This window comes from Syngnathus scovelli, unplaced genomic scaffold (genome assembly GCF_024217435.2).
Source record: "Syngnathus scovelli strain Florida unplaced genomic scaffold, RoL_Ssco_1.2 HiC_scaffold_375, whole genome shotgun sequence".
NCBI classification, from domain to species: Eukaryota; Metazoa; Chordata; class Actinopteri; order Syngnathiformes; family Syngnathidae; genus Syngnathus; species Syngnathus scovelli.
The window spans coordinates 517-12,500 of NW_026061472.1; positions in this window are offsets into that span (position 1 = coordinate 517).

Here is an 11,984-nt window from a genome sequence, read left to right on the forward strand (position 1 = left end):
TGGCTCCGGGCCGGCCTGGATTCCGGACCGCCACCGCTCACTTCGCGGGACCCTAATCGGCCCGCGGACCAGCCGGCGGGACCTCCGTGAAAGCCTATCCGCCTGGCGGTGCCTCCTGGACGGCCTGGATTCCGGACCGCGACCGCTAACTTACGGGACCCTAAACGGCCCGCGGACCAGCCGGCGGCTCCTCCGTGAAAGCCTATCCGCCTGGCGGTGGCTCCGGGCCGGCCTGGATTCCGGACCGCCACCGCTCACTCGCGGGACCCTAATCGGCCCGCGGACCAGCCGGCGGGACCTCCGTGAAAGCCTATCCGCCTGGCGGTGCCTCCTGGCCGGCCTGGATTCCGGACCGCCACCGCTCACTCGCGGGACCCTAATCGGCCCGCGGACCAGCCGGCGGATCCTCCGTGAAAGCCTATCCGCCTTCGCCGGTTCCCCGGCCGGCCACGGGTGGCGAGAATCCGGCCTCCTCGCCCGGAGCGCGCTTCGACTTGGGCGAAAAATGCACCAAGTGCCAAACCCCATTCATTTACAACGGCGTGTCCGCCAGAGGGCGCACTTCCTCCGGCCGGCGGGGCTCGTTAGAGACCGCGTCCGCCTTGGCCGGTTCCCCGGCCGGCCACGGGTGGCGAGAATCCGGCCTCCTCGCCCGGAGCGCGCTTCGACTTGGGCGAAAAATGCACCAAGTGCCAAACCCCATTCATTTACAACGGCGTGTCCGCCAGAGGGCGCACTTCCTCCGGCCGGCGGGGCTCGTTAGAGAGCGCGTCCGCCTTGGCCGGTTCCCCGGCCGGCCACGGGTGGCGAGAATCCGGCCTCCTCGCCCGGAGCGCGCTTCGACTTGGGCGAAAAATGCACCAAGTGCCAAACCCCATTCATTTACAACGGCGTGTCCGCCAGAGGGCGCACTTCCTCCGGCCGGCGGGGCTCGTTAGAGAGCGCGTCCGCCTTCGCCGGTTCCCCGGTCGGCCGCGAACGGCGAAAAGCCGGCCTCTTCCCCCGGAGCCCGGTCGGCGAATTATTATTTATTTATTTATTTATTTTTTTTCCAAAGTGCCAACGGCTCTCGCGCCGCGATGCGTCCGCCTTCGCCGGTTCCCCGGTCGGCCACGAAGTATTGCGCATGATTATACGCGATGTTAATATTTATTTAATTATTAAATAAATACATACATGTGTTTATTAATAATATACGCGATGTTAATATTTATTTAATTATTACCTATATTATGAATAAACTAACGGTGATTTTACACGATTTGACTACATACGTGACCGTGATATAGTGCCGAGGGCTCCCGCGCCGTCACGCGTCCGCCTTGGCAGGGGTCGCCCGCGGCAGCGAGCGTTCGGCTCGCGGGGGTCCGCGGGGTGTTATTAGGGAGTGCGGCAGCCGTGCCGAGGCTCCGGCCGGCCGCCGGAAGTCCGGCGGGGGAGCGTCGGAGCTCCGCGAGGCCGGCCGGGGAGCCTCTTAGTCATCGCCCGCGCTCGCGGTGGTCCCGGTCGCTTAAAGTGCCACGGGAGGCGTAGCGATGCCAGTGAGTGTGCGCCAAGTGCGAGAGGCGGTGCATTTACGCGCCGTGTCCGCGAGAGGGAGGCAATTCCCCGTTGCGACCTCCGGGAGATCAGCGGGCCGTTCAAATCGCTTAGCCGGGGTGCCGGGAGCCTCCTCGGGCGTCGAGTTAGGAGGGGGGCGCGCGGAGAACCGGCCGGAGGTCCCCTGGAAGCTCAGCGGGCCGTGGGAAACGCTTGGCCGGGGTGCCGGGAGCCTCGGCCGGCTTAAAAGTGAGGAGGAAAGCGCGCGGAGAACCGGCCGGAGGTCCCCTGGAAACTCAGCGGGACGTGGGAAAAAGCTCAGCCGGGGTGCCGGAAGCCTCGGCCGGCTTAAAACGTGAGGAGGAAAGCACCGGGAGAACCGGCTGGAGGTCTTCTGGAAGCTCAGCGGGCCGTGGAGAAAGCTTAGCCGGGGTGCCGGAAGCCTCGGCCGGCTTAAAATGTGAGGAGGAAACCGGCTGGACGTCTTCTGGAAGATCAGCGGGCCGTGGAAAATGCTAAGCCGAGGTGCTGGTTGTCGAATAAGGCTCCGCCATCTCGTAGAAGGTGCTAATAAAGTTCATATCCGCTCGGCTGGAGGTAATTGGCCAGCGGACCGGCCGCCGGGACCTCCGTGACCGCCTATCCGCCTGGCGGTGCCTCCTGGCCGGCGTGCATTCCGGGCCGCGACCGCTCACTTACGGGACCCTGATTGGCCCGCGGACCGGCCGGCGGGACCTCCGTGACAGCCTACCCGCCTGGCGGTGGCTGCTGGCCGGCGCGGATTCCGGGCCGCGACCGCTAACTTACGGGACCCTAATTGGCCCGCGGACCAGCTGGCGGGACCTCCGTGACAGCCTACCCGCCTGGCGGTGGCTGCTGGCCGGCGCGGATTCCGGGCCGCGACCGCTAACTTACGGGACCCTAATTGGCCCGCGGACCAGCTGGCGGGACCTCCGTGAAAGCCCATCCGCCTGCCGGTGCCTCCTGGCCGGCGTGGATTCCGGGCCGCGACCGCTAACTTACGGGACCATAAATGGCCCGCGGACCAGCTGGCGGGACCTCCGTGACCGCCTATCCGCCTGGCGGTGCCTCCTGGCCGGCCTGGATTCCGGGCCGCGACCGCTCACCTACGGGACCCTAAATGGCCCGCGGACCAGCCGGCGGGACCTCCGTGACAGCCTACCCGCCTCCCGGTGGCTGCTGGCCGGCGCGGATTCCGGGCCGCGACCGCTAACTTACGGGACCCCAATTGGCCCGCGGACCAGCCGGCGGGACCCCCGTGACCGCCTATCCGCCTTGGCCGGTTCCCCGGCCGGCCACGGATGGCGAGAATCCGGCCTCCTCGCCCGGAGCGCTCGTCGGCTTCGGCGAAAAATGCACTAAGTGCCAAACCCCATTCATTTACAATGGCGTGTCCGCCAGAGGGCGCAGTTCCCCCCGCGGACCGGCCGGCGGGACCTCCGTGACAGCCTATCCGCCTGGCGGTGGCTGCGGGCCGGCGCGAATTCCGGGCCGCGACCGCTAACTTACGGGACCCCGATTGGCCCGCGGACCAGCCGGCGGGACCTCCGTGACCGCCTATCCGCCTGCGCTGGTTCCCCGGCCGGCGCGAATTCCGGGCCGCGACCGCTAACTTACGGGACCCCGATTGGCCCGCGGACCAGCCGGCGGGACCTCCGTGACCGCCTATCCGCCTGCGCTGGTTCCCCGGCCGGCGCGAATTCCGGGCCGCGACCGCTAACTTACGGGACCCCGATTGGCCCGCGGACCAGCCGGCGGGACCTCCGTGACCGCCTATCCGCCTGCGCTGGTTCCCCGGCCGGCGCGAATTCCGGGCCGCGACCGCTAACTTACGGGACCCCAATTGGCCCGCGGACCAGCCGGCGGGACCTCCGTGACCGCCTATCCGCCTCCGCTGGTTCCCCCCTCGGCGTGGATTCCGGACCGCGACCGCTAAATTACGGGACCCAAATTGGCCCGCGGACCAGCCGGCGGGACCTCCGTGACCGCCTATCCGCCTTCGCTGGTTCCCCGGTCGGCCACAGATGACGAATATTCGGCCTCTCGCTCTGGAAGTCCTGCCGACTTAGCCGAAAATTTTCTAAGTGCCATCGGCTCTCGCTCGGAAAAGTGTCCGCCTCGTCTGGTTCCCCAGCTCGGCCTCAGAATTCGAAAATTCGGCCTCTCTGAGGTACCAGGGGTAGGCTTTATGTACTTGGTCCCCCCAGTTAGTGTACTCATCACTTTACCCCCCTTTCGCAAAATATAGTCGGCACGTATGTGCAGAACTGTTTATTTTCATTTTAAAAATTTTCTAAGTGCCAGCGGAAGCTGTCACACGAACTGTCCGAGCTACCACGGTGCCCATCCCGGGCAGTGACGGCAAAAGGCCGATGTGTGTTTGATGGAAGTCTGAATAATTTCTAAGTGCCAACGGCTCAACCGCCGTAAAGTGTCCGCCTCGGCTGGTTCTCCCGGTCGGCCCGAACGAGCGAAAATTCGGCCTCTTCCCCTGGAGGTCCGGAACATTTGGCGAATATTTTCAAAGTGCCAACGGCTGTTCCGCCGTAACGTGTCCGACCCGGCTGGTTCCTCCGGTCGGCCCGAACGAGCGAAAATTCGGCCTCTTCCCCTGGAGGTCCGGAACATTTTGGCGAATATTTTCAAAGTGCCAACGGCTGTTGCGCCGTAACGTGTCCGACCCGGCCGGTTCCTCCGGTCGGCCCGAACGAGCGAAAATTCGGCCTCTTCCCCTGGAGGTCCGGAACATTTTGGCGAATATTTTCAAAGTGCCAACGGCCGTTCCGCCGTAAAGTGTCCTACCCGGCTGGTTCCTTCGGTCGGCCCGAACGAGCGAAAATTCGGCCTCTTCCCCTGGAGGTCCGGAACATTTTGGCGAATATTTTCAAAGTGCCAACGGCTGTATCGCCGTAACGTGTCCGACCCGGCTGGTTCCTCCGGTCGGCCCGAACGAGCGAAAATTCGGCCTCTTCCCCTGGAGGTCCGGACGACTTTGGCGAATATTTTCTAAGTGCGAACGGCTGTTGCGCCGTAACGTGTCCGACCCGGCTGGTTCCTCCGGTCGGCCCGAACGAGCGAAAATTCGGCCTCTTCCCCTGGAGGTCCGGAACATTTTGGCGAATATTTTCAAAGTGCCAACGGCTGTTGCGCCGTAACGTGTCCGACCCGGCCGGTTCCTCCGGTCGGCCCGAACGAGCGAAAATTCGGCCTCTTCCCCTGGAGGTCCTGTGAAGTTTAACGAATATTTTCTAAGTGCGAACGGCTCTTCCGCCGTAACGTGTCCGACCCGGCTGGTTCCTCCGGTCGGCCTGAACGAGCGAAAATTCGGCCTCTTCCCCTGGAGGTCCTGTCAAGTTTAACGAATATTTTCTAAGTGCCATCGGCTCTTCCGCCGTAAGGTGTCCGACTCGGCCGGTTCCCCTAGTCGGCCAAATAATGTGACAATTCGGCCTCTCGCTCTGGAAGTCCGGCCAACTTCTGCGAATATTTTCTAAGTGCCATCGGCTCTTCCGCCGTAATGTGTCCGACTCGGCCGGTTCCTCCGGTCGGCCTGAACGAGCGAAAATTCGGCCTCTTCCCCTGGAGGTCCTGTCAAGTTTAACGAATATTTTCTAAGTGCCATCGGCTCTTCCGCCGTAAGGTGTCCGACTCGGCCGGTTCCTCCGGTCGGCCTGAACGAGCGAAAATTCGGCCTCTTCCCCTGGAGGTCCTGTCAAGTTTAACGAATATTTTCTAAGTGCCATCGGCTCTTCCGCCGTAAGGTGTCCGACTCGGCCGGTTCCTCCGGTCGGCCTGAACGAGCGAAAATTCGGCCTCTTCCCCTGGAGGTCCTGTCAAGTTTAACGAATATTTTCTAAGTGCCATCGGCTCTTCCGCCGTAAGGTGTCCGACTCGGCCGGTTCCTCCGGTCGGCCTGAACGAGCGAAAATTCGGCCTCTTCCCCTGGAGGTCCTGTCAAGTTTAACGAATATTTTCTAAGTGCCATCGGCTCTTCCGCCGTAAGGTGTCCGACTCGGCCGGTTCCTCCGGTCGGCCTGAACAAGCGAAAATTCGGCCTCTTCCCCTGGAGGTCCTGTCAAGTTTAACGAATATTTTCTAAGTGCGAACGGCTCTTCCGCCGTAAGGTGTCCGACCCGGCCGGTTCCTCCGGTCGGCCCGAACGAGCGAAAATTCGGCCTCTTCCCCTGGAGGTCCTGTCAAGTTTAACGAATATTTTCTAAGTGCCATCGGCTCTTCCGCCGTAAGGTGTCCGTCTCGGCCGGTTCCTCCGGTCGGCCTGAACGAGCGAAAATTCGGCCTCTTCCCCTGGAGGTCCTGTCAAGTTTAACGAATATTTTCTAAGTGCCATCGGCTCTTCCGCCGTAAGGTGTCCGACTCGGCCGGTTCCTCCGGTCGGCCTGAACAAGCGAAAATTCGGCCTCTTCCCCTGGAGGTCCGTTCAAGTTTAACGAATATTTTCTAAGTGCCATCGGCTCTTCCGCCGTAAGGTGTCCGACTCGGCTGGTTCCCGATGTCGGCCAGAACAAGTGGAAACTCGGCCTCTTCCCCTGGAGGTCAGTTGAAGTTTAACGAATATTTTCAAAGTGCCAACGGCTGCTCCGCCGTAAAGCGTCCGACTCGGCTGGTTCCCGATGTCGGCCAGAACAAGTGAAAATTCGGCCTCTTCCCCTGGAGGTCCGTTCAAGATTAACGAATATTTTCTAAGTGCCAACGGCTGCTCCGCCGTAAAGCGTCCGACTCGGCTGGTTCCCGATGTCGGCCAGAACAAGTGAACATTCGGCCTCTTCCCCTGGAGGTCCGTTCAAGATTAACGAATATCTTCTAAGTGCCAACGGCTCTTGCGCCGAAAAGCGTCCGCCTGGGCTGGTTCCTGATGTCGGCCAGAACAAGTGAAAATTCGGCCTCTTCCCCTGGAGGTCCGTTCAAGATTAACGAATATTTTCTAAGTGCCAACGGCTCTTGCGCCGAAAAGCGTCCGCCTCGGCTGGTTCCCGCGGTCGGACACAAAATGTGTCAATTCGGCCTCTCTGAGGTACCAGGGGTGGGCTTTATGTACTTGGTCCCCCCACTTAGTGTACTCATCACTTTACCCCCCTTTCGCAAAATATAGTCGGCACGTATGTGCAGAACTGTTTATTTTCATTTTAAAAATTGTCTAAGTGCCAGCGGAAGCTGTCACACGAACTGTCCGAGCTACCACGGTGCCCATCCCGGGCAGTGACGGCAAAAGGCCGATGTGTGTTTATGGAAGTCTGAATAATTTCTAAGTGCCAACGGCTGCTCCGCCGTAAAGTGTCCGCCTCGGCTGGTTCCCTTGGTCGGCCAGAACAAGTGAAAATTCGGCCTCTTCCCCTGGAGGTCCGGAACATTTTGGCGAATATTTCCTAAGTGCCAACGGCTGCTCCGCCGTAAAGTGTCCGCCTCGGCCGGTTCACCCGGTCGGCCAGAACAAGTGAAAATTTGGCCTCTTCCCCTGGAGGTCCGGAACATTTTGGCGAATATTTCCTAAGTGCCAACGGCTGCTCCGCCGTAAAGTGTCCGACTCGGCTGGTTCCCGATGTCGGCCAGAACAAGTGAAAATTCGGCCTCTTCCCCTGGAGGTCCGTTCAAGATTAACGAATATTTCCTAAGTGCCAACGGCTGCTCCGCCGTAAAGCGTCCGACTCGGCTGGTTCCCGATGTCGGCCAGAACAAGTGAAAATTCGGCCTCTTCCCCTGGAGGTCCGTTCAAGATTAACGAATATTTCCTAAGTGCCAACGGCTGCTCCGCCGTAAAGCGTCCGACTCGGCTGGTTCCCGATGTCGGCCAGAACAAGTGAAAAATCGGCCTCTTCCCCTGGAAGTCCGGCCGAGTTAAGGCAAATATTTCCTAAGTGCCAACGGCTGCTCAGCCTTAAAGTGTCCGACTCGGCTGGTTCCCGATGTCGGCCAGAACAAGTGAAAATCCGGCCTCTTCCCCTGGAAGTCCGGCCGAGTTAAGGCAAATATTTCCTAAGTGCCAACGGCTGCTCAGCCTTAAAGTGTCCGACTCGGCTGGTTCCCGATGTCGGCCAGAACAAGTGAAAATCCGGCCTCTTCCCCTGGAAGTCCGGCCGAGTTAAGGCAAATATTTCCTAAGTGCCAACGGCTGCTCAGCCTTAAAGTGTCCGACTCGGCTGGTTCCCGATGTCGGCCAGAACAAGTGAAAATCCGGCCTCTTCCCCTGGAAGTCCGGCCGAGTTAAGGCAAATATTTCCTAAGTGCCAACGGCTGCTCAGCCGTAAAGTGTCCGACTCGGCTGGTTCCCGATGTCGGCCAGAACAAGTGAAAATCCGGCCTCTTCCCCTGGAAGTCCGGCCGAGTTAAGGCAAATATTTCCCAAGTGCCAACGGCTGTTCCGCCGTAAAGGGTCCGACTCGGCTGGTTCCCGATGTCGGCCAGAACAAGTGAAAATCCGGCCTCTTCCCCTGGAAGTCCGGCCGAGTTAAGGCAAATATTTCCTAAGTGCCAACGGCTGTTCCGCCGTAAAGGGTCCGACTCGGCTGGTTCCCGATGTCGGCCAGAACAAGTGAAAAATCGGCCTCTTCCCCTGGAAGTCCGGCCGAGTTCGGCGAATAGTTCCTAAGTGCCAACGGCTGCTCCGCCGTAAAGAGTCCGACTGGGCTGGTTCCCGATGTCGGCCAGAACAAGTGAAAATCCGGCCTCTTCCCCTGGAAGTCCGGCCGAGTTAAGGCAAATATTTCCTAAGTGCCAACGGCTGTTCCGCCGTAAAGGGTCCGACTCGGCTGGTTCCCGATGTCGTCCAGAACAAGTGAAAAATTGGCCTCTTCCCCTGGAAGTCCGGCCGAGTTCGGCGAATATTTCCCAAGTGCCAACGGCTGTTCCGCCGTAAAGAGTCCGACTCGGCTGGTTCCCGATGTCGGCCAGAACAAGTGAAAATTCGGCCTCTTCCCCTGGAGGTCCGTTCAAGTTTGGGGAATATTTTCTAAGTGCCAACGGCTGCTCCGCCTTAAAGCGTCCGACTCGGCTGGTTCCCGATGTCGGCCAGAACAAGTGAAAATCCGGCCTCTTCCCCTGGAAGTCCGGCCGAGTTAAGGCAAATATTTCCTAAGTGCCAACGGCTGCTCAGCCTTAAAGGGCCCGACTCGGCTGGTTCCCGATGTCGGCCAGAACAAGTGACAATTCGGCCTCTTCCCCTGGAGGTCTTTTCAAGTTTAACGAATATTTTCTAAGTGCCAACGGCTGCTCCGCCTTAAAGCGTCCGACTCGGCTGGTTCCCGATGTCGGCCAGAACAAGTGACAATTCGGCCTCTTCCCCTGGAGGTCCTTTCAAGTTTAACGAATATTTTCTAAGTGCCAACGGCTGCTCCGCCTTAAAGAGTCCGACTCGGCTGGTTCCCGATGTCGGCCAGAACAGGTGAAAATTCGGCCTCTTCCCCTGGAGGTCCGTTCAAGTTTGGCGAATATTTTCTAAGTGCCAACGGCTGCTCCGCCTTAAAGTGTCCGACTCGGCTGGTTCCCGATGTCGGGCAGAACAAGTGACAATTCGGCCTCTTCCCCTGGAAGTCCGGCCGAGTTTGGCGAATATTTTCTAAGTGCCAACGGCTGCTCCGCCGTAAAGAGTCCGACTCGGCTGGTTCCCGATGTCGGCCAGAAAAAGTGACAATTCGGCCTCTTCCCCTGGAGGTCCTTTGAAGTTTAGCGAATATTTTCTAAGTGCCAACGGCTCTTGCGCCGAAAAGCGTCCGCCTCGGCTGGTTCCCGCGGTCGGCCGTAATAGGCGAAAATTCGGCCTCTTCCCCTGGAGCGACCTCCAAATTTGGGCGAAATTTTTCTAAGTGCCTAAAGGTACCAGGGGTTTGGGTACCAGGGGTGCAGTACGAACTGGTCTTTTGTCAACCCATGTACTTTTTCTAGAGTACATGGGTTGGTCCCCCCACTTAGTGTACTCATCACTTTACCCCCCTTTCGCAAAATATAGTCAGAACGAGCATGGGGGACGCAATTGTTTTCCATGCAAATCAATTGGGCCTGGTCCGAGCGCTGGTAACGGCCGCCAGCAAGCGTCCCCTGCTCGGATAGCAGAACTGAAGAAGGCACGGCACTTCCAGAGAGAGAGAGAAAATTTTCTAAGTGCCACATTTCTCAAAAATTTTCAAAGTGCCACATCTCTCAAAAAATTTCTAAGTGCCACATCTCTCAAAAACTTTCTAAGTGCCACATCTCTGAAAAACTTTCTAAGTGCCACATCTCTGAAAAAACTTTCTAAGTGCCACGTCTCTGAAAAACTTTCTAAGTGCCACAGCACGGCTGTGAAATATTCAAAGTCCTACAGGCATTGGCAGAATGCGCGGACGGCCGTCTGCTCCCGGCGGCCGCCGCGAAGCTACTACCCCCTCCCGGGGACGGCTGTCTGCTCCCGGCAGCCGTCCTTACCCCCCTCCCCCGTTTGCACCGCCTGAAGTTAGACCCGCCTTGGTAGGGCCCCCACCGGCCCCGGCTCGCCGGCGTTGGGTGGACGGTTCCTGCCCACTTGCGGGTCCCGGTCGCTTGGCAACCGACCGGGGAGGACCAGCCGCCTCCTTAAACACAGGCTGGAAGGGAAATCCGATCAAGCTACGGAGGACCGGCCGCCTCCTTAAACACAGGCCGGAAGGGAAATCCGATCAAGCTACGGAGGACCGGTCGCCTCCCTAAACACAGGCCGGGCAAAAATCTGCGAATGGGCCCGTCAAGGGTAGTGGGTCATCCAAGGAGGGAGGTACCGGCCGCCTCCTTAAACACAGGCCGGGCAAAAATCTGCGAATGGCCCGTCAAGGGTAGAAGGTCATCCAAGGAGGGAGGTACCGGCCGCCTCCTTAAACACAGGCCGGGCAAAAATCTGCGAATGGCCCGTCAAGGGTAGAAGGTCATCCAAGGAGGGAGGTACCGGCCGCCTCCTTAAACACAGGCCGGGCAAAAATCTGCGAATGGCCCGTCAAGGGTAGAAGGTCATCCAAGGAGGGAGGTACCGGCCGCCTCCTTAAACACAGGCCGGGCAAAAATCTGCGAATGGCCCGTCAAGGGTAGAAGGTCATCCAAGGAGGGAGGTACCGGCCGCCTCCTTAAACACAGGCCGGGCAAAAATCTGCGAATGGCCGGTCAAGGGTTGTTGGTCATCCAAGGAGGGAGGTACCGGCCGCCTCCTTAAACACAGGCCGGGCAAAAATCTGCGAACGGCCCGTCAAGGGTTCTGTCTCATCCAAGAAAGGGGTACCGGCCGCCTCAGAGGCCGGAGCGAAGGGGGCGAAAGGCTGTCGATGGGGAAGGATCGGGGCCACGGCTAATCTAGCGATGCCCGCGTCGGGCGGTCACTCCGACGAATGAGCGGGGCCGAATCCGGCGCGAGGCGGCCTTCAGGCACGTGGTTCGAGACGACCTCACCCGGCTCTAGCCCGGAGGATCGGAGGCAACGGCCGTCTCCTTAAGCTAAGGCCGGACGAAAATCTGCGGATGCGGTCCATCCAAGGCAGACGGAGGTACCGGCCGCCTCGGTAAACAAAGCCCGGGCAAAAATCTGCGAACGGCCCGTCAAGGGTTCTGTCTCATCCAAGAAAGGGGTACCGGCCGCCTCAGAGGCCGGAGCGAAGGGGGCGAAAGGCTGTCGATGGGGAAGGATCGGGGCCACGGCTAATCTAGCGATGCCCGCGTCGGGCGGTCACTCCGACGAATGAGCGGGGCCGAATCCGGCGCGAGGCGGCCTTCAGGCACGTGGTTCGAGACGACCTCACCCGGCTCTAGCCCGGAGCGAAAAAAACACTCTTATAACCTGACCGACATGCGCCCATGACCCGCCTTGGTAGGGCCCCCACCGGCCCCGGCTACCGCCGGCGTTGGGTGGACGGTTCCTCCCCACTTGCGGGTCGCACTCCAGCGCTACGGCCGCCGCGCGAGCGCGCGCCCCGCGCCGCCCGCGCAGGCCTAGCGCGAACCGTACGGCAGCGAAACCGAGACGCCCCGGCTCAACCTCACCCAGAGGCCATCCACGGAGGCCGAGCGCGCGATCCGACTTGCGGCACGCCACGTGGGCGTCCGCCGGCCGCGCCGGTCGACCGCGAAACCGATTTCTCAAAGACCAAGCCCGAGTCCCAACCTCCGCACATATCCGCACACGCCTTCCCGACCACCGCGAAGCGGGAGGCGTCTATCGTGGCCGCCGGGGCGTATGACCCCTCCGCGTGAGGCGTGCGGGCTCGGGGGGGCCGCAACGACCGAGTCTGACTCGGACGGGGCGCAGCTTCCCTCCCGGTCGCAGCATCAGCGCCGAACGCGCGACGTCACCAGCCCCCCGGAACGGTTCGTCGGGAGCGCGGCAATGGCCCACATCTCACCTCGCCAGCCGGCCGCAGCGGGCCGCGCCGAACCGAGTCTGACTCGGGGTGCGCACAGTCCCGTCTGGGTCACGG